Source organism: Heterodontus francisci, chromosome 9, assembly GCF_036365525.1.
Source record: "Heterodontus francisci isolate sHetFra1 chromosome 9, sHetFra1.hap1, whole genome shotgun sequence".
Taxonomy (NCBI): domain Eukaryota; kingdom Metazoa; phylum Chordata; class Chondrichthyes; order Heterodontiformes; family Heterodontidae; genus Heterodontus; species Heterodontus francisci.
In genome coordinates, this window is record NC_090379.1 from 71387817 (window position 1) to 71410619 (window position 22803).

Consider the following 22803-nt stretch of genomic DNA (forward strand, 5'->3'; position numbering starts at 1 on the left):
CAGACATCCATCACCCTCTGAAAAAGTTTTTCCTCATGACCCTCTAATCCTTCTACCAATCACCTTAAATCTGTGTCCCCAGGTAACTGATCTCCCCGACAGGTGAAACAGGTCCACCTGTCCACTCTATCTAGGCCCCTCATAATTTTGTACACCTCAATTAAGTCTCCCCTCAGCCTCCTCAGTTCCACGGAAAACAACCCTAGCCTATTCAATCTTTCCTCATAGCTGCAACTTTCAAGCCCTGGCAACGTTCTTGTAAATCTCCTCTGTACTCTCTCCAGAGCAATTATGTCCTTCTTGTAATGTGGTGACCAGAACTGTACACAGTACTCCAGCTGTGGCCTAATCAGCATTTTATACAGTTCCAGCATCACATCCCTGCTTTTGTATTCTATACCTCGACCAATAAAGGAAAACAACCCATATGCCTTCTTCACCACACTATCTACCTGTCCTGCCACCATCAGGGACCTGTGGACATGCACTCCAAGGTCTCTCATTTCTTCTACCCCTCTCAATATTCTCCCGTTTATTGTGTATTCCCTCGCTTTATTTGCCCTTCCCAAATGCATTACCTCACACTTTTCTGGATTGAATTCCATTTGCCACTTTCCCGCCCACTCAACCAAACCATTGATATCATTCTTTGTCTACAGCTATCCTCTACACGGCCAATTTTTGTGTCAGCAGCAAATTTCCCAATCGTGTCTCCCACATTTAAGTCCAAATCATTAATATATACCACAAACCTTCTCTGCATTAAATTTCATCTGCTATGCGTCTGCTCATTCCACCAGTCTGTCAATGTCCTGTTGAAGTCTATAAACTCCTCCTCACAATTCACTATACTTCAAGTCTTGTCATCTGCAAATTTTGAAACTGTGCCCTGTACACCTGAGTCGAAGTCATTGTTCATATATATTAAAAGCAGTAGCCCCACTGTATACCTTCCTCCAGTCTGGAAAACAACTGTTCACCATTACTCTTTGCTGAGTCATGCAAAGGCTTTTGACTTTAGGGAATGGGTGATTTTCTTTTTTCTGACTGCGGGGGAGGATTCTTTGCTAATATCCCCTTTGTCCCAGAGGACACTCCTGCCTGCAGGTATTTATGCAGACTCTACTACACTCCCCTGTGGCACTTCAACTAGGTGAGGCATCACCCTCACTGGTTCTCTGCCCCCTAGAGGTCTTTCTTTGTCTCTGCAGGTTCCTGTAAATGATGTTGGCAACTCTGGTGGGGTACTTCCAGTGTCTGCATTTACATAGGAGGATGTGGGATCTACCTTTTCACATTTTTCAGGGTTGGCTGACCGAACAGTAGGAGTTTTCATCCGGGATTCCTCCCAGACTGCCTTTAACCTGCCCTGTTTGTCATTTTTTCCCTTTCTCTTTCTAAACTTTTGCCAGCCTGTGCCTGCCTGGCCCTTTTTGTTCTTGGCGGGGGTCTCTTACAGTTCACCAGCCCTCTGCTGGATGGTCCTCCTGACACCAATACAGGACTTAGGGGTGCAGGTTTCACTGTAGGTTGGGATTTCCCCTCAACCTGGCACATGTGCAGCTGAACACGTGGCTACAGAACTGGTGTAGGAGGGAGGGATTCAGATATGTGGATCATTGGGATACCGGTGGGACCTGTACAAGAAGGACGGGTTTCATCTGAACTGGAGGGGCACCAATATCCTGGGTGGGAGGTTTGCTAAAGCTCTTCGGGAGGGTTTAAACTAGTTTGACAAGGGGATGGGAACCGAAGCCACGGATCAGTGGATGGGGTAGCTGTTGAACGGACAGATACCGAGTGCAGAGAGTCTGTGAGGAAGGTTAGACAGTTGACAGGGCAAAGTTGCAGCCAGTATGATGGATTGAAGTGTGTCTATTTTAACGCAAGAAGGAATAAGGGTGATGAAATTAGAGCATGGATCAGTACTTGGAGCTACGATGTTGTGGCCATTACGGAGACGTGGATATCACAAGGGCAGGAATGGATGTTGGATGTTCCAGGGTTTAAATGTTTCAAAAGGAATAGGGAGGGAGGTAAAAGAGGTGGGGGAGTGGCATTGTTAATCAGGGATAGTATCACAGCTGCAAGAAAGGGAGGTCGTCGAGGAGGGTTTTTTTACTGAGTCATTATGGGTGAAAGTCAGAAACAGGAAAGGAGCAGTCACTTTGTTGGGAGTTTTCTATAGACCCCCCAATAGCAGCAGAGACACGGAGGAACAGATTGGGAGGCAGATTTTGGAAAGGTGCAGAAGTAACAGGGTTGTTGTCATGGGTGACTTCAACTTCCCTAATATTGATTGGAACCTCCTTAGTGCAAATAGTTTGAATGGAGCAGTTTTTGTCCGGCGTGTCCAGGAAGCTTTTCTGACTCAATATGTAGATAGGCCGACTAGAGGGGAGACTATGTTGGACTTGGTGCTTGGCAACGAACCAGGCCAGGTGGCAGATCTCTCGGTGGGAGAGCATTTCGATGATAGTGATCACAACTCCCTGACCTTTACTATAGTCATGGAGAGGGACAGGAGCAGACGGGATGGGAAAATATTTAATTGGGGGAGGGGGAATTACAATGCTATTAGGCAGGAACTGGGGAGCATAAATTGGGAACAGATGTTCTCAGGGAAATGCACGACAGAAATGTGGAGGTTGTTTAGGGAGCACTTGCTGCGACTGCTGGATAGGTTTGTCCCGATGAGGCAGGGAAGGGATGGTAGGGTGAAGGAACCTTGGATGACAAGAGATGTGGAACAGCTAGTCAAGAGGAAGCCGGAAGCTTACTTAAGGTTGAGGAAGCAAGGATCAGACAGGGCTCTAGAGGGTGACAAGGTAGCTAGGAAGGAAAGTGAAGAATGGACTTAGGAGAGCTAGAAGGGGACATGAAAAAGTCTTGGCGGGTAGGATTAAGGAAAATCCCAAGGCGTTCTACACTTACGTGAGGAACAAGAGGATGGCCAGAGTGAGGGTAGGGCCGATCAGGGATAGTGGAGGGAACTTGTGTCTGGAGTCGGAGGAGGTAGGGGAGGTCCTAAATGAATACTTTGCTTCAGTATTCACTAGTGAGAGGAACCTGGTCGTTTGTGAGGACAGCGTGGAACAGGCTGATATGCTCGAACAGGTTGAGGTTAAGAGGGAGGATGTGCTGGAAATTTTGAATGATATGAGGACAGATAAGTCCCCGGGGCCAGACGGGATATACCCAAGGATATTACGGGAAGCGAGGGAAGAGATTGCCGCGCCTTTGGCGATGATCTTTGCGTCTTCACTGTCCACTGGAGTAGCACCAGATGATTGGAGGATGGCAAATGTTGTTCCCTTGTTCAAGAAAGGGAATAGGGATAACCCTGGGAATTATAGACCAGTCAGTCTTACGTCGGTAGTGGGCAAATTATTGGAGAGGATTCTGAGAGACAGGATTTATGATTACTTGGAAAAGCATGGTTTGATTAGAGACAGTCAGCATGGCTTTGTGAGGGGCAGGTCATGCCTCACAAGCCTTATTGAATTCTTTGAAGATGTGACAAAACACATTGATGAAGGAAGAGCAGTGGATGTGGTGTATATGGATTTTAGCAAGGCGTTTGATAAGGTTCCCCATGGTAGGCTCATTCAGAAAGTAAGGAGGCATGGGATACAGGGAAAGTTGGCTGTCTGGATACAAAATTGGCTGGCCCATAGAAGTCAGAGGGTGGTAGTAGATGGAAAATATTCAGCATGGAGCTCGGTGACCAGTGGTGTTCCACAAGGATCTGTTCTGGGACCTCTGCTCTTTGTGATTTTTATAAATTACTTGGATGAGGAAGTGGAAGGCTGGGTTAGCACGTTTGCCGATGACACGGAGGTTGCTGGAGTTGTGGATAGTGTGGAAGGCTGTTATAGGTTGCAACGGGACATTGACAGGATGCAGAGCTGGGCTGAGAAGTGACAGATGGAGTTCAACCTGGAAAAGTGTGAAGTGATTCATTTTGGAAAGTCGAATTTGAATGCAAAATACAGGCTTAAAGACAGGATTCTTGGTAGTGTGGAGGAACAGAGGGATCTTTGGGTCCATGTCCACAGATCGCTCAAAGTTGCCACCCAAGTTGATAGGGATGTTAAGAAGGTGTATGGGGGATTGAGTTTAAGAGCCGCGAGGTTATGCTGCAGCTCTATAAGGCCCTGGTTCGACCACACTTGGAATATTGTGTTCAGTTCTGGTCGCCTCATTATAGGAAGGATGTGGAAGCTTTAGAGAGGGTGCAGAGGAGATTTACCAGGATGCTGCCTGGACTGGAGGGCATGTCCTACGAAGAAAGATTGAGGGAGTTAGGGCTTTTCTCATTGGAGCGAAGAAGGATGAGAGCTGACTTGAGAGAGGGGTACAAGATGATGAGAGGCATAGATAGAGTGGATAGTCAGAGACTTTTTCCCAGGGTGGAAAGGGCTATCACCAGGGGGCATAATTTTAGGGTGATTGGAGGAAGGTTTCGGGGAGATGTCAGAGGTAGGTTCTTTGCACAGAGAGTGGTGGGTGCGTGGAATGCGCTGCCAGTGGTGGTAGTAGAAGCAGATACATTAGGGGCATTTAAGTGACTCTTGGATAGGTACATGGATGATAGTAGAATGAAGGGTAGGTAGTCACTTAGATCTTAGAGTAGGTTAAAGGTTCGGCACAACATCGTGGGCCGAAGGGCCTATATATACTGTGCTGTACTGTTCTATGTTCTATGTGGCAACTCCTGCAGTGCTCCTAAGTACATCTTTGTGGAGTTTTGGCCAATCAAACTGCTATCTTATGCAGGCTTTGCTCTTTTGTATACTGGCATGTACAGCCACTGTAGTTTCATGGGCCCTTTTTAATATTTCTCTCCAGTACCTCTGCGGCACCACTAGCTGGTGAACTACTGTCCACTCCTTGCTCTCAGGTCTGTGAGGAGAACACAATTTTCTCATCAATACCTCATTCTTTAAATAGTAGCAGTCAGGGACTCCCTCTGCTTCACTTTCAGACTGGGCAGCCTGTGCTAACTCTCGCAATACTGGGTCGGCTTGCTGAGTCTCACCTAGGGAAAATCCATTTAATTCATTCCCTGGATCTCCTAACTTTTCAAAGAAAGTCTCAGACAGGCAGACCTGGTCATTTGCCTGCAGTGCTAATTCAGTCTCCTCTGAGGGAGCTGGTTTGATCATGGCCTGATCCACTACACATTCAGGGAAACTGCAGGGGTCCGTCTTCTGCCACTGCCCTGTCTCTGACCTCCTGCGGCCTTTCTTTCACTACTGGGGGAGGGGGGATTACCACCTTCACCCCCACCAGATCATTATCTAGAAGCAGGTCAACCCCGTCCACAGGCAAAATAGGGACAATCCCTATGGTCATTGGTCCCAAAACTAGGTTGCACTCCATTTGCACCTGGTGTACAGGTACAGGCATATACTGCCCCCCCCAATACCATTCACCACCATTCTGGTGTTCCCTGCATTCTCAGGTGGGGGGTGGGGAAGGTCAGGCCTTTTCCCTGTAAAAGGGATCTCGTGGCCCCTGTGTCCCTGAGAATTACTATGGGCTTGCTTGCCCCACTCAAAGGGTATGGGGTTACTTTCCTGTCAAACACACAAACCTGATAACCTTCAGGAATCCTATTAAATTTTCCTGCACTTGCAGCTGTCAGCTTTCTGGGTCTCACTCTTACTGCAGTTGAAGCCACAGGTTGTTCTGCTGTGCTTTCCATCAGGTTCCTGTCTTCACTGAACAGGTGTGCCTTGATTAACCCTACTGGTTTTTCCGTTAGTTTCCAGCAGTCAGCTTTTAGCTGACCTGCCTTATTACAGTACACACGTTCTTGATGAGCTCGAGGAGGGACCCCTGCATCTCCTGCTTTTCTTTCTCTCCCAGGACTGCTTGGGCTCCTATCATCTTCCCACCCTTTGTCCTTTTCGGATTTGTGGTGATGACTGGGAAAGGTTCTACCTTGGGAAACTGACATATAAATTAAAGCAAACTCATCGGCCAGGATGGCCGCTTGCCGGGCTCTCTGAACCCGCTGCTCTTCTACATGGGTCTTTATGGAGAGTGGGAGAGAGTGTTTAAATTCCTCCATCAGAATTACTTCTCTGAGATTCTCATAGCTGAGCTGTACTTGCAGCACCCTCTGCCACTGGTCAAAAGCCAGCTGCTTACTTCTTTCAAACTCCAGATAAGTTGACTAGCTTGCTTCTTGAGGGTTCTAAACTTTTGGCGATAGGCTTCGGGTACTAATTCATATGCCCCGAGGATTGCAATTTTTGTCAGTTCATAATTTGATGAACTCTCATCTGGCAACAGGCAATAAACCTCGTGGGTTTTTTCAGTTAGCTTGCTTTGTTGTAAAAGACTGGTCTCAGCTGGCCAGTTTCTCAAAGGACACAAAGTCTTCTACATCCTCCTCCTTGAATTTTGGAATTAGTTGATCTAGTTTTAACAATTCTGTACCCAGTCCTGAATTACGCTCCTCCATATTGGCCATGCTTTCTTCTGTCGCCCCCCAGTTGACTCCAGCTGCTTCAGCTCTCTTTCTTCGCATTCTTTCTGGAATATTCTATCGCTCGCTCTCTCTCTCGTTCCTTCTCCTGTCTTTGTTTTTCTTTATGTTCCTTCTGAAAGGGTCTCTCTTTCTCCCTCTCCTGTCTGTCTCTTTCTCTTTTCCTGCCTCCTGATTTAAGTTTCCTTTGTTCCAATTGTATCTTTGCTTGTAGTACCCTGTCTGGGTCTGCTTCTAATGCTCTTTCTGCTTCTTCAGATTCAAGGGAAAAATGGTTGACCACTAGTCTTCGGAGTTCAGACTTCCTCGCCTTGCCACGTACCATGATCCCACACTGCTCAGCCATTTTCCTCAACTTCTGCATAAACAATGCTTTTAACTTATCCCAATTACTTCACCCTGGCATGGAGAGCTACTAGTTTCAGTTGCAGACCTGCTAGTGTTCAAGCACACAAAACCACAATAAAACCTGTATTGAAATCTTGCTCTGTTTTGATTGGGAACAATTTGGCTTCCCGCTTCCAATTTCTCTCGTTTTGTCTGTGGGTCAATTCCAGAGGCTAGCACCCAAATTTCTGTTACGACCAGGTGAGAAAGAGGTCTAGGGTTCCCTTTCAGCCTTCACCTGGTTTTACTGTAACAGGGTTGAATTTTAAACACACCGTGTTTTTAGCTCGCCCTTGGTGAATCCTTGTTCACCACTTTCCAATTATAAGGCAAAGAAACCAGCACCAACAGGCTTTCTTAAGTTTAAAGAAGAAAAGTTGAAATTTATTAAACTTAAATTTCAACTCTAATTCGGTTAACGCCTGCAGATACATGACGTGCCCACGCTAGCATGCATACGCGATACACACACCTGCAAATAGAGACAGAAAAGAGCAGAAGAAAAATAAAGTGGAAAAGTTTGAGGCAATATCTGAAGAGTTGCTACAGTTCTTTTGAGCTTACTGTAGTGTCCTTGATTGTAGGTAAATCTTTTTGTTGGGGCCCAGTATTCTTTTTAAACCTTGTTTGCTGTAGGAGACTTTATGCTCTTGGGGTTCACATGTTTTCAATGGATTCAGAGGTTTGTAAGAAAGAGATGGGAGCAGACAGGAGAGATCTCCAAAAGACTTGCAGGTTGATAGGTAAATTGGCCATTATAAATTGCCCCTAGTCTAGGTAGGTGGTAGGGACAGGTGAGGCTGTGGTAGGAATATGGGATTAGTGTCGGATTAGTATAAATGGGTGGTTGATGGTCGGCACAGACTCGGTGGGCCGAAGGGCCTGTTTCAGTGCTGTATCTCGAAATAAATAAAAAATAAACTAAATAAATAAATCTTCTCAGTCCGGGAGCAAACAGACTTTCTCTGAGGGCAAACTGTTTGTACAGTTCAGAAAACCCCAGGTTGTCAAGCAGGTTAGGCATGTGACTAACTGGTCTGACCACGTCTTGGATTGTATCACCTTAGCAGTCTCTGGAATGCTCCTCTTGCACACAGTACCTGGTGCTCAAGGTCGATTGTGGGTTGAATGTGTCAGGGAATGGTCCTTTGTCCTTTCTATCACCATCCGGTAATATGCAAATATCTTTTCCAGTCACGGCTGATTTGTTTAACAAGTCCTTTCTTCACTCCAGTAACAGTTTAAAATCAATGTTCATGACAAAATTGCAGGTAGGGCCTAGCATGACAATGTCTGCAAGCCAAGAATAACCAAGGGCGAAATCCACATCCCCAGAAGGTTATACCGTAACCAGATCTGGAAGGGTTGTCAAACCAGCAAAATGATAAATGGACTATTAAGCTTCTGTACATGTAACTTTAACAATCCCTATCTTTATACTTGTAAATTTTATAATCTCTATCACTGTATAACTAATTTTGATATTATCCAATTTTATGTGGTTTTTACTTGTAGCATACGAGACTTATCTTTGGAAAGAAAGGGGATGTTGTATGATCGCTTTGAGTGATGTCCCTTTAAGGACTCAGTATGCTAATGAGCTAAGTACCAGGATGTCATCATGTGACACGCAGCCATAGTCACTCTGCACTGCAAAACCCTGGCCAAAGGTTCTGTATATAGTTTGCTCTGTGTTGTGTGTATTAGTTTTAGCTGTTAATAAACCTTCTAGAGATCTTCAAGAAACTGGAATCCATGTACCTCATTGTGTTTCTTAAGATAACACAAAGCAACACGTGATATGTTGATCAAAGAAGTCATCTTTGTGAACATTTTGGTGCTGTAATACCTTCATTTTGAAATGAGAATTTCCAGTATTTTCATTTTCATCCCATCTTAAAGAAAAAGGAGAGGTTGACTAGAGACTTCATCAGAACAGAGTCTCATTTTGAAATATTTTAAGCTTTCATTTCTCTTTCAAATGTCTATGAATTTCTAACATTTTCACCTTATTTCAGATTTCCAGCATTTGTAGATTTGATTGGGCACATCTTCTAAAATGAGAGTTAACAATGATCTCAATGTCAAGAGTTCCCTTTGTTTACACTTCAGGTATTGAATGCACCTGATTCCTTTTTTGCTTGTCTAGTACATCCTGAACTACTGGAGGTGCTTCATCTTCCATGCTTGGCAAGTGCTGATGTACTGGAGACCAGACCATGAATGGGAAAAAGGGAATACATTGAAAGGCCACTGGGCTTTAAAGAGGAGAATGAGTCTGGGCTGAGAAAGAGATGGAGAAAATGCAGTGGAGAGGCTGTGGGTTCAACAAGAACAGGCTAAATGCATCCACCAATGTTGGGATTTTTAATTTTTTTTGGAGGATAAGTTAATTGCCCTTGACTTTTCTTCATTAGAAACAAAAATTAAGAGGAAAGGGAAAGATCAGAAATCTTACTGATAGACAATGGTTACATTGTATAATTTCAGCATGATTTTAGATAGTTGAATCTGTTTATAAATCTGAGCCTAGGAAATTATATATATTCCCTCCTTATCATGTGATCTCCCATTTCCTGCTTCTCCTATCTCTTTCAGTGATTGCTTGCTGTATATTTTAATGAAGCTTTTTTTAAAACAACATGTGAACTACAACACTCTATTGATTACTGCATGGCTTTTGATGAATTTTATCATTTCTTGGATATGCATGTTTTTGGAAGCAAATAGTCGTTGGCAAATAGACCTGACACTGACCATGATTTGATCTGCTGGAGGCTAATCAATTAAAATGTACCACTGAAGCACTTTGTGTTACCAGTTTGGACAAGATGATCAGAAGTAATTACTTAATTATGCCCTCCTTTAAGATTTTCAGCAAAGCTCACAGATTTTATTCATTTTTTTGTCTTGCTTCTTTGTTGGAATTTAATATAATTTCAAATAAGTTAGTAGGGATGAAAATCTGAGTGGGGGAATCAGCACTAGAAATGGGCAGAAGGCTAACTAAAATATGCAATAGTGGTCAGCTGGCACTACCAGGACACCAAGCACCACTTGTGTCTGAGAGCACTGCCGCTGCTATTTTCTTCAACACCAGCCCCACAAACTAAAGGTCAGGAGGTGGGTATTGCAGCACTATGTAAAAGGATACACATTTGCTGTCAGCAAAAATGCTTCAAGGGTTTGGAAACCATTTTGCTGGTTAGATGACTTTAAAAGGTTTGTAGCAGCTGCACAACCATCTGAAATCTTAAGTGATTTTTCTGACCCACATATGCCTACATGACCTACTGCTTGTGTCTTTTTCCAGGCAGGAAGAATGTTCCATAGATACCATGAGCTCCCCCAACACAGCAACAAATGAGATTTGTGTCTCATATTGCCCCGAATATAACCAGAGCCTCTTGACGGGTAAACAGACTCATACCACACCGACTGCTATCCCCACCCAATTGCAAAGAAGCAAGTAACAAACAATGTATGACATTCAACATATGTTTCTCCAAGTGTTATTTAATCTACAAAACATATAGCGTTTTTCTCTACAGTGCCACAATCTGAGATGGCATATAAACTTTAGGTCAACTTAATAAAATTACTTGGTAGTGGGGGGCGGAGGGAGACCCAAAACCTAAGAACTCACTAACCTGTCCTTAGGTACCCTTTTCTAAAACCTTCATCCCACTGGTCAAATCTCTTGCACATTTCCCACCTCATTAGTTAAGATAGCCTTGTCAATTAAATATATTGGAGCAATGAGTTGCTCGGAAGCTGGCAATGACTCACCTTTTGGGCCATGCACGACAATGGACAGCTTAAATTTTAAAACAATATTGTCATGCAAGCCCCCACCTGCCAAGAATGAGGCACATTAATTTCACCACATAAGCATTGAGTTTTAAACTGTTACTGGAGTGAAGAAAGAACTTGCTTTTTTTTTTTAGAAAAAGCACCAGACCCTTGACTGGAAAGACTTTTGCATAGTAACAGACACTACTTGGAAAGGACAAAGGGGCCACTCCCTGCTCCAATTTAATCCACAATGGACTTTTGATTACCAGGCGTTAAAGGTGGAGAAGCAAGCATTCCAGTTGACTGCTAAGATGCTCCCAATACACAGAAGAGACCTGGTCAAACCAGTCAGTCACGTGACCACCTGCTGGCCAACTAAGGGAGTTTTAAATTGGAGGAACAGTGTTTGAAGACAAAAAGCTCCTGACTCCTGGATTGGGAATGTCTCTCTCCTGTCTGCTCTCATCTCTTTCTCATGGAACTGAAAACCATTGAAGCCACATGAACCCCAAGAGAGAAAAGTCTCCTGCAGTGAACAAGGTTTAAGAAGAATACTGGGCCCCAATGAAAAGCAATATCTACCTACAAGCAAGGACTCTATAGTGAGCTCAAAGCACACTAACAAAAATCCATCTTCAGAGATTGCCTCAAGCCTCTCCACTATTTTTCTTCTGTTCTTTCTGCTTCGAATTGCATGTGTGAATCCCATATGCGTGCGAACCTGGGACGCGGCGTGTATCTGTAGGCGTTAACCAAATTAGAGTTTAACTTTTAATAAATTTCACTTTTCTTCTTTAAACCTAAGAAAGCCTGTTTGATTTCATTTCTTTGCCTTATAATTGGAAAGTGGTGAACAAGGATTCACCCAGGGGGAGCTCAAAACACTGTGTTTAAAAAATTAAATCCTGTTAGAATAAGACCAGGTGAAGGCTAAGAAAGACCCCTAGACACCTTTCTCACCTGGTCGTAACAATATGCTAACAGACATCCTGTGGTATTGCTCAGTGTGTCAAGAGGTAACCTTTCATCAGAACAAGCAATGATTGGGGAAACTAACTTGCTTTAAACCAAAAAGCTGAATACATTGTCTTGAAACATGAATTTCACCACTGCTGGGAAATCCTTTCACGAAATCTGACCCCTTCTTCTGAGCACCCTTGCCTTTCCCCCTTCTCTGCTTGTGCATCCTCTCATCAGGTCAATTTCCCCCCCACATCGATGCCTTTCCCCTCTATTGCTAATCTATCGCAGTCTAATCCCAGTTTTGTCAGTGTTGCGATGTGTTTCAAGCCCCATTTCTAATACTGCCAGAGCCGGTAGGCCATTTCCCAACACCAACTTGTATAGTGCCTTTAATGTAATAAAACGCCCCAAGCACTTCGCAGGAACATTATAAAACATAATATGACACTGAGCAATGTAAGGCGATATTAGGTCAGATGACCAAAAGCTTGATCAAAGAGTTTGGTTTTAAGGAGTGTCTTAAAGGAGGAAAGTGAGGTGGAGAGGTGTAGCGAGAGTATTCCAGAACTTGGGTCCAAGGCAAAGGAAGGCACGGCCACCAACGATGGAGGGATTTAAAATTGGAGTTGCTGAAGAGGCCAGAGTTAGAGGAGTGCAGATATCTGAGGGTTGTGGGGCTGGAGGAGATTACCAAGATAGGGAGGGGTGAGGTCATGGAGCGATTTGAAAACTAGGATGAGAATTTTAAAATCGAGACATTTGACTGGGAGCTAATATAGATCAGCAAGAACCGGGCTGATAGGTGGATGGATCTTGGTGTGAGTTAAGACATGGGGTAGCAGAGATTTGGATGACCTCAAGTTTATGGAGGGAACACGAGAGCACATGAATTAGGAGCAGGATTTTTTAAAATTGGTTTTGTGGGATGTGGGCGTCGCTGGCTAGACCAGCATTTGTTACCCATCCCTAATTGCCCTTGAACTGAGTGGCCTGCTCGGCCATTACAGAGGTTATTTTAAGAGTCAACCACATTGCTGTGGAGTCACATGTTGGCCAGACCAGGTAAGGACAGCAGATTTCTTCCCTAAAGGACATTAGTGAACCAGATGGGTTTTCGCAACAATCAACAATTGGTCATCATTAGACTAGCTTTTTTAATTCCAGATTTATTAATTGAATCTCCCACCCGTGGTGGGATTCAAACCCATGTCCCCAGAGCATTAGCCTTGAGCTCTGGATTACTAGTCCAGTGACATTACCACTAAGCTACCGCCTCCCCTTATAGGCCATTCAGACCCTCGAGCCTGCTCCGCCATTCGTTAAGATCATGGCTGATCTGTTTGTGGCCTCAACTGCACTTTCCTGTCTGCCCCCCATAACCCCTGACTCCCTTGTTGATCAAAAATCTAACTCTGCCTTGAATATAGTCAATGACCCAGTTTCCACGCTCTCTGGGGAAGAGAATTCCACAGACAAAGAACCCTCTGAGAGAAAAACATTTCTGTTCATCTCAGTCTTAAATAGGAGACCCCTAACTTTTAAACTGCGTCCCCTAGTTCTAGACTCTTCCACAAGGGGAAACATCCTTCCAGCATCCACCCTGTCAAGTCCTCTCAGGATCTTGCATGTTTCAATAAGATCACCTCTCATTCTTCTAAATTCCAACGGGTATAGGTCCAACCTTTCCTCATAAGATAACCCCTTCATCCCAGGTATCAGTCAAGTGAACCTTCTCTGAACTGCTTCGAATGCAATTTCATCTTTCCTTCAGTAAGGAGACCAAAATTGTACACAGTATTCCAGATGCGGGCTCATCAACACCCTGTACAACTGTCGCAAACTTCCTTGCTTTTATATTCCATTCCCCTTGCAATACATACCAACATTCCATTTTCCTTCCTAATCACTTGCTGCACCTGTATACTAACATTATGTGATTCATGTACCAGGGCATCCAGATCCCTCTGTACCGTAGAGTTCAGCACTCTCTCTCTCTCTCCATTCAAATAATATACTGCTTTTCTATTCTTCCTGCCAAAGTGGACAAGTTCACATTTTCCCACATTATACTGCATCTGCCAAATTTTTGTCCACTCACTTAACATATCTATATTCTTTTGTAGATGCTTTATGTCTTCTTGACAGCTTGCTTTCCTACCTATCTTTGTGTCATCAGCAAATTTAGCTACCATATATTCGGTCCCTTCATCCATGTCATTGATATAGATTGTAAATAGTTGAAGCCCCAGCACTGATCCCTGTGGCACCCCACTAGTAACGACTCCCCAACTTATATTTCTAGCTAGCTTTCTGTCATTCTCTAATTTCTTCCTCTTTTTTTTTTAGTCGTTATTTGGTTTCTAAAATGTGTCCAATCTTCTGACCTGCCACTAATCTTCACAGCATTGTACGCTCTTTCAATTTGATAGCATCCTTAACTTCCTTAGTTAGCCCCAGATGGTGCATCCTTCTCAGAGGCCGGAATTTAATATTGGGTGGGAGCTCTGAGAGGCAATAACACCACAGATTGGAGTATTCTGAATGGTAAATTACATGAATAGTTAAGTTTAATCATGACATAAACATGGTAGAAATATACGTGATGGATTACAGGAAGTAAGTCTTAATTCACAGGAAGTTCACTTGTATGGAAGACTTCTATATTATAGATATGCTTGATGTCATCTTTTCAGTCTATTTCTTTATGCATTTAAAAACCATATTGGGGGAGTTTTGATCTATGGAGCTCCGGCACTTTCTACAAAAATGGTGAACTTATTTATTTCTTTACAGTCCACTATTACTGATCACTTAATTTTTGCATTCTGACACACAGCAACGTTTAAAAATTGCTCACTTTTAAATATATCCTGCATTATTTAGTGGGAATCTGCTTTTTGATGGTTTAGAAATGATATGAAGTTAGGAATTAAATCTGAGCCGGATTTTGGCACACTGATCACTAGCTTTGTTTTCAATCCTTTTGGGCCTCCTTATCTCGAGAGACAATGGATACGCGCCTGGAGGTGGTCAGTGGTTTGTGAAGCAGCGCCTGGAGTGGCTATAAAGGCCAATTCTGGAGTGACAGGCTCTTCCACAGGTGCTGCAGAGAAAATTGTTTGTCGGGGCTGTTGCACGGTTGGCTCTCCTCTTGCGCCTCTGTCTTTTTTCCTGCCAACTACTAAGTCTCTTCGACTCGCCACAATTTAGCCCTGTCTTTATGGCTGCCCGCCAGCTCTGGCGAACGCTGGCAACTGACTCCCACGACTTGTGATCAATGTCACACGATTTCATGTCGCATTTGCAGACGTCTTTATAGTGGAGACATGGACGGCCGGTGGGTCTGATACCAGTGGCGAGCTCGCTGTACAATGTGTCTTTGGGGATCCTGCCATCTTCCATGCGGCTCACATGGCCAAGCCATCTCAAGCGCCACTGACTCAGTAGTGTGTATAAGCTGGGTGTGTTGGCCGCTTCAAGGACTTCTGTGTTGGAGATATAGTCCTGCCACCTGATGCCAAGTATTCTCCGGAGGCAGCGAAGATGGAATGAATTGAGACGTCGCTCTTGGCTGGCATACGTTGTCCAGGCCTCGCTGCCATAGAGCAAGGTACTGAGGACGCAGGCCTGATACACTCGGACTTTTGTGTTCCGTGTCAGTGCGCCATTTTGCCACACTCTCTTGGCCAGTCTGGACATAGCAGTGGAAGCCTTACCCATGCGCTTGTTGATTTCTGCATCTAGAGACAGGTTACTGGTGATAGTTGAGCCTAGGTAGGTGAACTCTTGAACCACTTCCAGAGCGTGGTCGCCAATATTGATGGATGGAGCATTTCTGACGTCCTGCCCCATGATGTTCGTTTTCTTGAGGCTGATGGTCAGGCCAAATTCATTGCAGGCAGCCGCAAACCTGTCGATGAGACTCTGCAGGCACTCTTCAGTATGAGATGTTAAAGCAGCATCGTCAGCAAAGAGGAGTTCTCTGATGAGGACTTTCCGTACTTTGGACTTCGCTCTTAGACGGGCAAGGTTGAACAACCTGCCCCCTGATCTTGTGTGGAGGAAAATTCCTTCTTCAGAGGATTTGAACGCATGTGAAAGCAGCAGGGAGAAGAAAATCCCAAAAAGTGTGGGTGCGAGAACACAGCCCTGTTTCACACCACTCAGGATAGGAAAGGGCTCTGATGAGGAGCCACCATGTTGAATTGTGCCTTTCATATTGTCATGGAATGAGGTGATGATACTTAGTAGCTTTGGTGGACATCCGATCTTTTCTAGTAGTCTGAAGAGACCACGTCTGCTGACGAGGTCAAAGGCTTTGGTGAGATCAATGAAAGCAATGTAGAGGGGCATCTGTTGTTCACGGCATTTCTTCTGTATCTGACGAAGGGAGAACAGCATGTCAATGGTCGATCTCTCTACACGAAAGCCACACTGCCTCAGGGTAGACGCGCTCGGCCAGCTTCTGGAGCCTGTTCAGAGCGACTCGAGCAAAGACTTTCCCCACTATGCTGAGCCGGATTTTGGTACACTGATCACTAGCTTTGTTTTCAATATTGAATAAAAATGAGGTAGATCTGCAACTTTGTATAGAAGAGGGAAATGAGCGTGAGTTTCTTCCCCATTTCTTTATGGGGTCATATTTTTAAAAAGACTCTACAGGGAGGGAGAAATTCAGATTCTTCTACTGCAAATGTTATTTGTGGAAATATCTGTTAAAACCTATCCTTGGGTGGCTGTGTGCTGTTTAGAATTGTGAAACTCTGACATCAGTGGCAGGTAGTTGCTTGCTTTTGTCACTGTTGATTGAATAATCAAGTTTATTTCATAGCTAATCAAAAATTCAACTCTATTTGTGCTCTTCTGCCAGGTCACTAAGAAAATGGAAAGGCGTGGAAGCAGTAAAGCTACATATTTTAACTATCAACTTTAAGTGATGCTCTATGGGATATATTCGTGTTACTGTATTAGCAAATAACTTGTCCGGTAAAATCGAGGTAGGTCTTAGTTGGCCAAACCCTGTTCACCTCCACTGAATAATTAAGCTAGTAGGTTTAGGTTGAGTGTTATAAATTCTTGGAATACTGTTCTGGCTGTAGATTGAACTGCTAATTTAGAGTTGAATTCATTATAGTGTAATGGAGATGTATTTGTGTGACACTTGGATGACTCGCTCCTCATGTGAGTTTTGTACAGATTAATTAGAAGTAGTTGAATTGGGAGTGGATAGGACTCTTGCTTGATCTAGGTTTGAAGTGCGGAAGCCACATTATAGGAAGGATGTGATTGCACTGAAGAGGATGCAGAGGAGATTCACCAGGATGTTGCCTGAGCTGGAGCATTTCCGCAATGAAGAGAGACTGGATAAGCTAGGGTAGATTTCCTCAGAGCAGAGAAGGCTGAAGGGGGACCTGATTGAGGTATACAAAATTATGAGGGGCATTGATAGGGTAGACAGGAAGAAACTTTTTCCCTTAGTGGAGGTGTCAATAACCAGGGGGCATAGATCTAAGGTAAGGGGCAGAAAGTTTAGAGGGGATTTGAGGAAAAAATGTTATCACCCAGAGGGTGGTTGGAATCTGGAACACACTGCCTGAAGGGGTGGTAGAGGTTGGAACCCTCGCAACATTTAAGAAGTATTTAGATGAGCACTTGAAAAGCCATAGCATACAAGGCTACGGGCCAAGTGTTGGAAAATAGGATTAGAATAGATAGGCTTGATGGCCGGCGTGGACATGGTGGGCCGAAGGGCCTGTTTCTGTGCTGTATGACTCTATAATCTAAGGACATTGTCGATCAATTCTGTAGCTACTTTAAAGTGGTAATCTATTGTAAAATTCTAGAGGAATTCATTTGTTTGCTTATATAATTGTCATTGTATAAATTATTTTGACACATTTCAACAATGCTATGAAATTGCTAGCATTTTTTTTCTCCTTTTACATGTCTTTCCCTTTTAAATAAAATTTTACAAACCGTTTCATTTACATAGGACTTTTCACAACCTCATGATCTCCCTAAGTGCTTTTACAGCCAACAAAATACTTTTTGCATGTCAGCCATGGCTCAATTGACAACACTCTCACCTGTAAGTCAGAAGGTTGTGGTTTCAAGTTCCACTCCAGAACTGGAACACAAAAATCAAAAAGCTGAGGGAGTGCTGCACTGTCGGAGGTGCCGTCTTTCATTTGAGATGTTAAACCGAGGCCTGGTCTGCGCTCTGAGGTGGACGTAAAAGATCCATGACGTTATTTGGAAGAAGAGCAGGGAAGTTATACCTGGTGTCCTGGCCAATATTTATTCCTCAATCAACACCACAAAACCAGATTATCCGGTCGTTATCCTGGAGGTTCATGTGTATAGATCTTTGAAGGTTGTTACAGACAGTGGGAGATGGTGTGGATGACTTCCACTTTTCACCTCTCAACTGACTGTCGACAGTTTTTCTAAAAAAAAATGTTTTAGTCCCTGAGTGTTTGAGGTCAAATAAACAGACAAATGCCAGTTTTTCTCATAGGATTAAAAGAAAGGTAAGTTATTTATTAAACAATACCTGAAAAATATTCTCAACCTCACCTACTCACACATGTAAACACAGAGGAAGTGATGGCGATTAGGGGATAGCATGCATTTAAGTCTGATTTGTTTTTTTTTAAAGTTTACTTTGAAACCTTGTTTTTCTGGGAAGAATTTTCTAATAGCGGTGCAGGACTAGTGTTCTTTTGGTTCGCTGAAGTATTGCAGACTCCTCTGGTTAAGATTCAGTCAGTCGGTGGCAAGAATACTGTTACGATCTCAAGTGGGGAGTTTTCAAGATCATCTGCCTCTGTGGTTTAAAGATGTTAGAGGGTTTCTGGCTGGTTGTCTTTTTGTCTCTGTCTTTCAAAGAGCTTTTGTTTAAAAAGAAAAAAGCCTTATCTGACTTGGTTTTGGTTCAGTGACAATAGATGCTCTCTCCTGGTGTGGTCATACAATGTCTTTGAACATGGGGGGCACAGTGGCGCAGTGGTTAGCACCGCAGCCTCACCGCTCCAGCGACCCGGGTTCAATTCTGGGCACTGCCTGTGTGGAGTTTGCAAGTTCTCCCTGTGTCTGTGTGGGTTTCCTCTGGGTGCTCCAGTTTCCTCCCACTTGCCAAAGACTTGCAGGTTGATGGGTAAATTGGCCATTATAAATTGCCCCTAGTATAGGTAGGTGGTAGGGAAATATAGGAACAGGTGGGGATGTGGTAGGAATATGGTATTAGTGTAGGATTAGTATAAATGGGTGGTTGATGGTCGGCACAGACTTGGTCGGCCGAAGGGCCTGTTTCAGTGCTGTATCTCTTTTTTTTAAAAAACATATGTGACCCTTGTTACACAATAGGGTTTGAATGTGGCTTATCTTGATAAAGTGGTTTTATTTCCCACCTATTATTTTGGTTTTGCATCTAGAGTCTCCCTGTCTGCGATTTGCCTTTGTCAACCCAATTCTTGAAGATATGAGCCATTCAGCATTGAATGGCTGTTTAGCATTTTAATGTGCCTTCCCCAGGACTAGTCCAGATGTGATGATTAGGTTTAGTCTCCAACAGTCACTATGTATAGTTGCAGTACAGGAGAGGTCACCTCTTATTCCATCTTGTCTGCAGTTAAAGTGTGTCCATTTGTTTTGAGTTCTGAGTAAAGGTCACGGACCTGAAATGTTAACTCTGCTTCTCTGCACAGATGCTGCCTGACCTGCTGAGTATTTCCAGCACTTTCTGTTTTTATTCCATTTTTTGGAGTTTAGTTCATCAGTTCATTTTTACAGTTCACTTTAGTTCATAACTATTTCTTGTGTGAGCATGACAAGATGACAGGACATATTGAGAAAGTAGTTAGAAAAACATATGGGATCTTGGACTTCATAAACAGAGGTTTTGAGTACAAAAGCAGAGAAGTTGCACTGAACCTTTATGAAGCTCTGGTTAGGCCACAACTGGAGTATTGCATCCGGTTCTGGTCACCACAGTTTAGGAAGGATGTGAGGGTCCTTGAGAGGGTGCAGAGAAGATTTACCAGAATGGTTCCAGAGATGAGGGATTTTAGCTACTAGGTTAGGTTGGAGAAGCTGGGGTTGTTCTCCTTGGAGTAGAGGAGATTGAGGAGAGATTTGATGAAGCTGTACAAGATTATGACAGGTATCGATAAGGTAGTCGAAGAAAACCTTTTCCCAAGAACTGATGATACAAGGACGAGGGGACACAGATTTAAGGTTTTGGGCAGGAGCAGCAGCGGGGACATGAGGAAGAACTGTTTTACACAGCAAATGGTAATGATCTGGAACGCATCCCATGAGGGTGGTGGAAGCAGAGACAATGAATGATTTCAATAGGGAATTGGAGGGATGCTTGAGGGATTTGGAATTGCAGGGCAATGAGGATACTGTGGGGCGGGGTGGGGGGGCGATGGAACTGATTGGTCTACAGAGAGCCAGCATGGGCTCAATGAGTTGAGTGGTCTCCTCCTGTACCGTAACAACTCTGATTCTGATAAGATGGAGGAGAATTTAAACTTTGTTGAATCACAGAATAATAGTGCAGAAGAGGCCCTTCGGCCCATCGAGTCTGCACCGATGCATTAAAACACCTGACCTGTCTACCTAATCCCATTTGCCAGCACTTGGCCCATAGCCTTGAATGTTATGACGTGCCAAGTGCTCACCCAGGTACTTTTTAAAGGATGTGAAGCAACCTGCCTCTACCACCCTCCCAGGCAGTGCATTCCAGACCGTCACCACCCTCTGGGTAAAAAAGTTCTTCCTCAAATCCCCCTTAAACCTCCCACCCCTCACCTTAAACTTGTGACCCCTTGTAACAGGCCCTTCAGCGAAGGGGAACAGCTGCTCCCCAGCCACCATGTCCATGCCCCTCATAATCTTGTACACCTCGATCAGATCACCCCTCAGTCTTCTCTGCTCCAGTGAAAACAACCCAAGCCTAACCAACCTCTCTTCATAGCTTAAATGTTCCATCCCAGGCAACATCCTGGTGAATCATCTCTGCACCCCCTCCAGTGCACTCACATCCTTACTATAATGTGGCGACCAGAATTGCACACAGTACTCCAGCTGTGGCCTTACCAAAGTTCTATCCAACTCCAACATGACCTCTCTGCTTTTGTAATCTATGCCTTGAAGGAATGCATGCCTTGAAGAAGGAATTTTCCTCCACACAAGATCAGGGGGCAGGTTGTTCAACCTTACCCGTCTAAGAACAAAGTCCAAAGTACGGAAGGTCCTCATCAGGGAACTCCTCTTTGCTGACGATGCTGCTTTAACATCTCATACTGAAGAGTGCCTGCAGAGTCTCATCGACAGGATTACGGCTGCCTGCAACGAATTTGGCCTGACCATCAGCCTCAAGAAAACGAACATCATGGGGCAGGACGTCAGAAATGCTCCATCCATCAACATTGGCGACCACGCTCTGGAAGTGGTTCAAGAGTTCACCTACCTAGGCTCAACTATCACCATTAACCTGTCTCGAGATGCAGAAATCAACAAGCGCATGGGAAAGGCTTCCACTGCTATGTCCAGACTGGCCAAGAGAGTGTGGGAAAATGGCGCACTGACACGGAACACAAAAGTCTGAGTGTATCAAGCCTGTGTCCTCAGTACCTTGCTCTATGGCAGCGAGGCCTGGACAACGTATGTCAGCCAAGAGCGACGTCTCGATTCATTCCACTTCGCTGCCTCCGGAGAATACTTGGCATCAGGTGGCAGGACCGTATCTCCAACACAGAAGTCCTCGAGGCGGCCAACATCCCCAGCTTATACACACTACTGAGTCAGCGGCGCTTGAGATGGCTTGGCCATGTGAGCGGCATGGAAGATGGCAGGATCCCCAAAGACACATTGTACAGCGAGCTCGCCACTGGTATCAGACCCACCGGCCGTCCATGTCTCCGCTTTAAAGACATCTGCAAACGCGACATGAAGTCCTGTGACATTGATCACAAGTCGTGGGAGTCAGTTGCCAGCGTTCACCAGAGCTGGCGGGCAGCCATGAAGGCAGGGCTAAAGTGTGGCGAGTTGAAGAGACTTAGCAGTTGGCAGGAAAAAAGACAAAAGCGCAAGGGGAGAGCCAACTGTGTAACAGCCCTGACACACAAACAAATTTTTCTGCAGCACCTGTGGAAGAGCCTGTCACTCTAGAATTGGCCTTGAAAGCCACTCCAGGCGCTGCTCCACACACCACTGACCACCTCCAGGCACTTACCCATTGTCTCTCGAGATAAGGAGGCCAAAGAGCCTTGATTGATAAAGGCAAGTGTCCCATATGCCTTTTTCACCACCCTATTAACCTGCTCTTCTGCCTTCAGAGATCTATGGACAAACACGCCAAGGTCCCTTTTTTCCTCGGAAGTTCCCAGTGTCAGGCCATTCATTGAATGTGTCACATTACTCCTTCCAAAGTGTATCACCTCACACTTTTCAGCGTTAAATTCCATCTGCCACTTTTCTGCCCATTTGACCATCCCGTCTATATCTTCTTGTAGCCTAAGACACTCCACCTCACTGTTAACCACTCGGCCAATCTTTGTGTCATCCGGAAACTTACTGATCCTACCCCCCACATAGTCATCTATGTCATTTATATAAATGACAAACAATAGGGGACCCAGCACAGATCCCTGTGGTACGCCACTGGACACTGGCTTCCAGTCACTAAAACAGCCGTCTGTCATCACTCTCTGTCTCCTACAGCTAAGCCAATTTTGAATCCACCTTATCAAGTTACCTTGTATCCCATGTGCATTTGCTTACTTGATAAGTCTTCCATGTGGGACCTTGTCAAAGGCTTTGCTGAAATCCATGTAAACTACATCAACTGCACTACCCTCATCTACACACCTGGTCACATGCTCAGAAAATTCAATCAAATTAGTTAGGCATGACCTCCCTCTGACAAAGCCATGCTGACTATTCCTAATCAAATTTTGCCTCTCCAAGTGGTGATAGATTCTCTCCTTCAGAATTTTCTCCAATAGTTTCCCTACCACTGACGCGAGACTCACTGGTCTGTAGTTCCCTGGCTTATCTACACAACCTTTCTTCAATAGTGGGACCACATTAGCTGTTCTCCAGTCCTCTGGCACCTCCCCCGTAGCCAGAGAGGAATTAAAAATTAGGGTCAG

The 22803-nt window shown here is 44.4% G+C and overlaps 1 protein-coding gene across 14 annotated transcripts in view; it reads left to right on the plus strand.

The window, feature by feature from the left end:
• Positions 1 to 22803, plus strand: part of mipol1 (mirror-image polydactyly 1) — a 383877-nt gene that overhangs the window by 3749 nt on the left and 357325 nt on the right. The window contains exon 1 of one of the 14 annotated variants that reach the window (XM_068038336.1): positions 16568 to 16641. The exons of the other annotated variants lie outside the window; for them this stretch is intronic. The gene's annotated coding sequence lies outside the window, so the exon portion shown is untranslated. Of the gene's footprint in view, positions 1 to 16567; positions 16642 to 22803 lie in introns of those variants that run through there. 14 annotated transcript variants of the gene reach the window in all.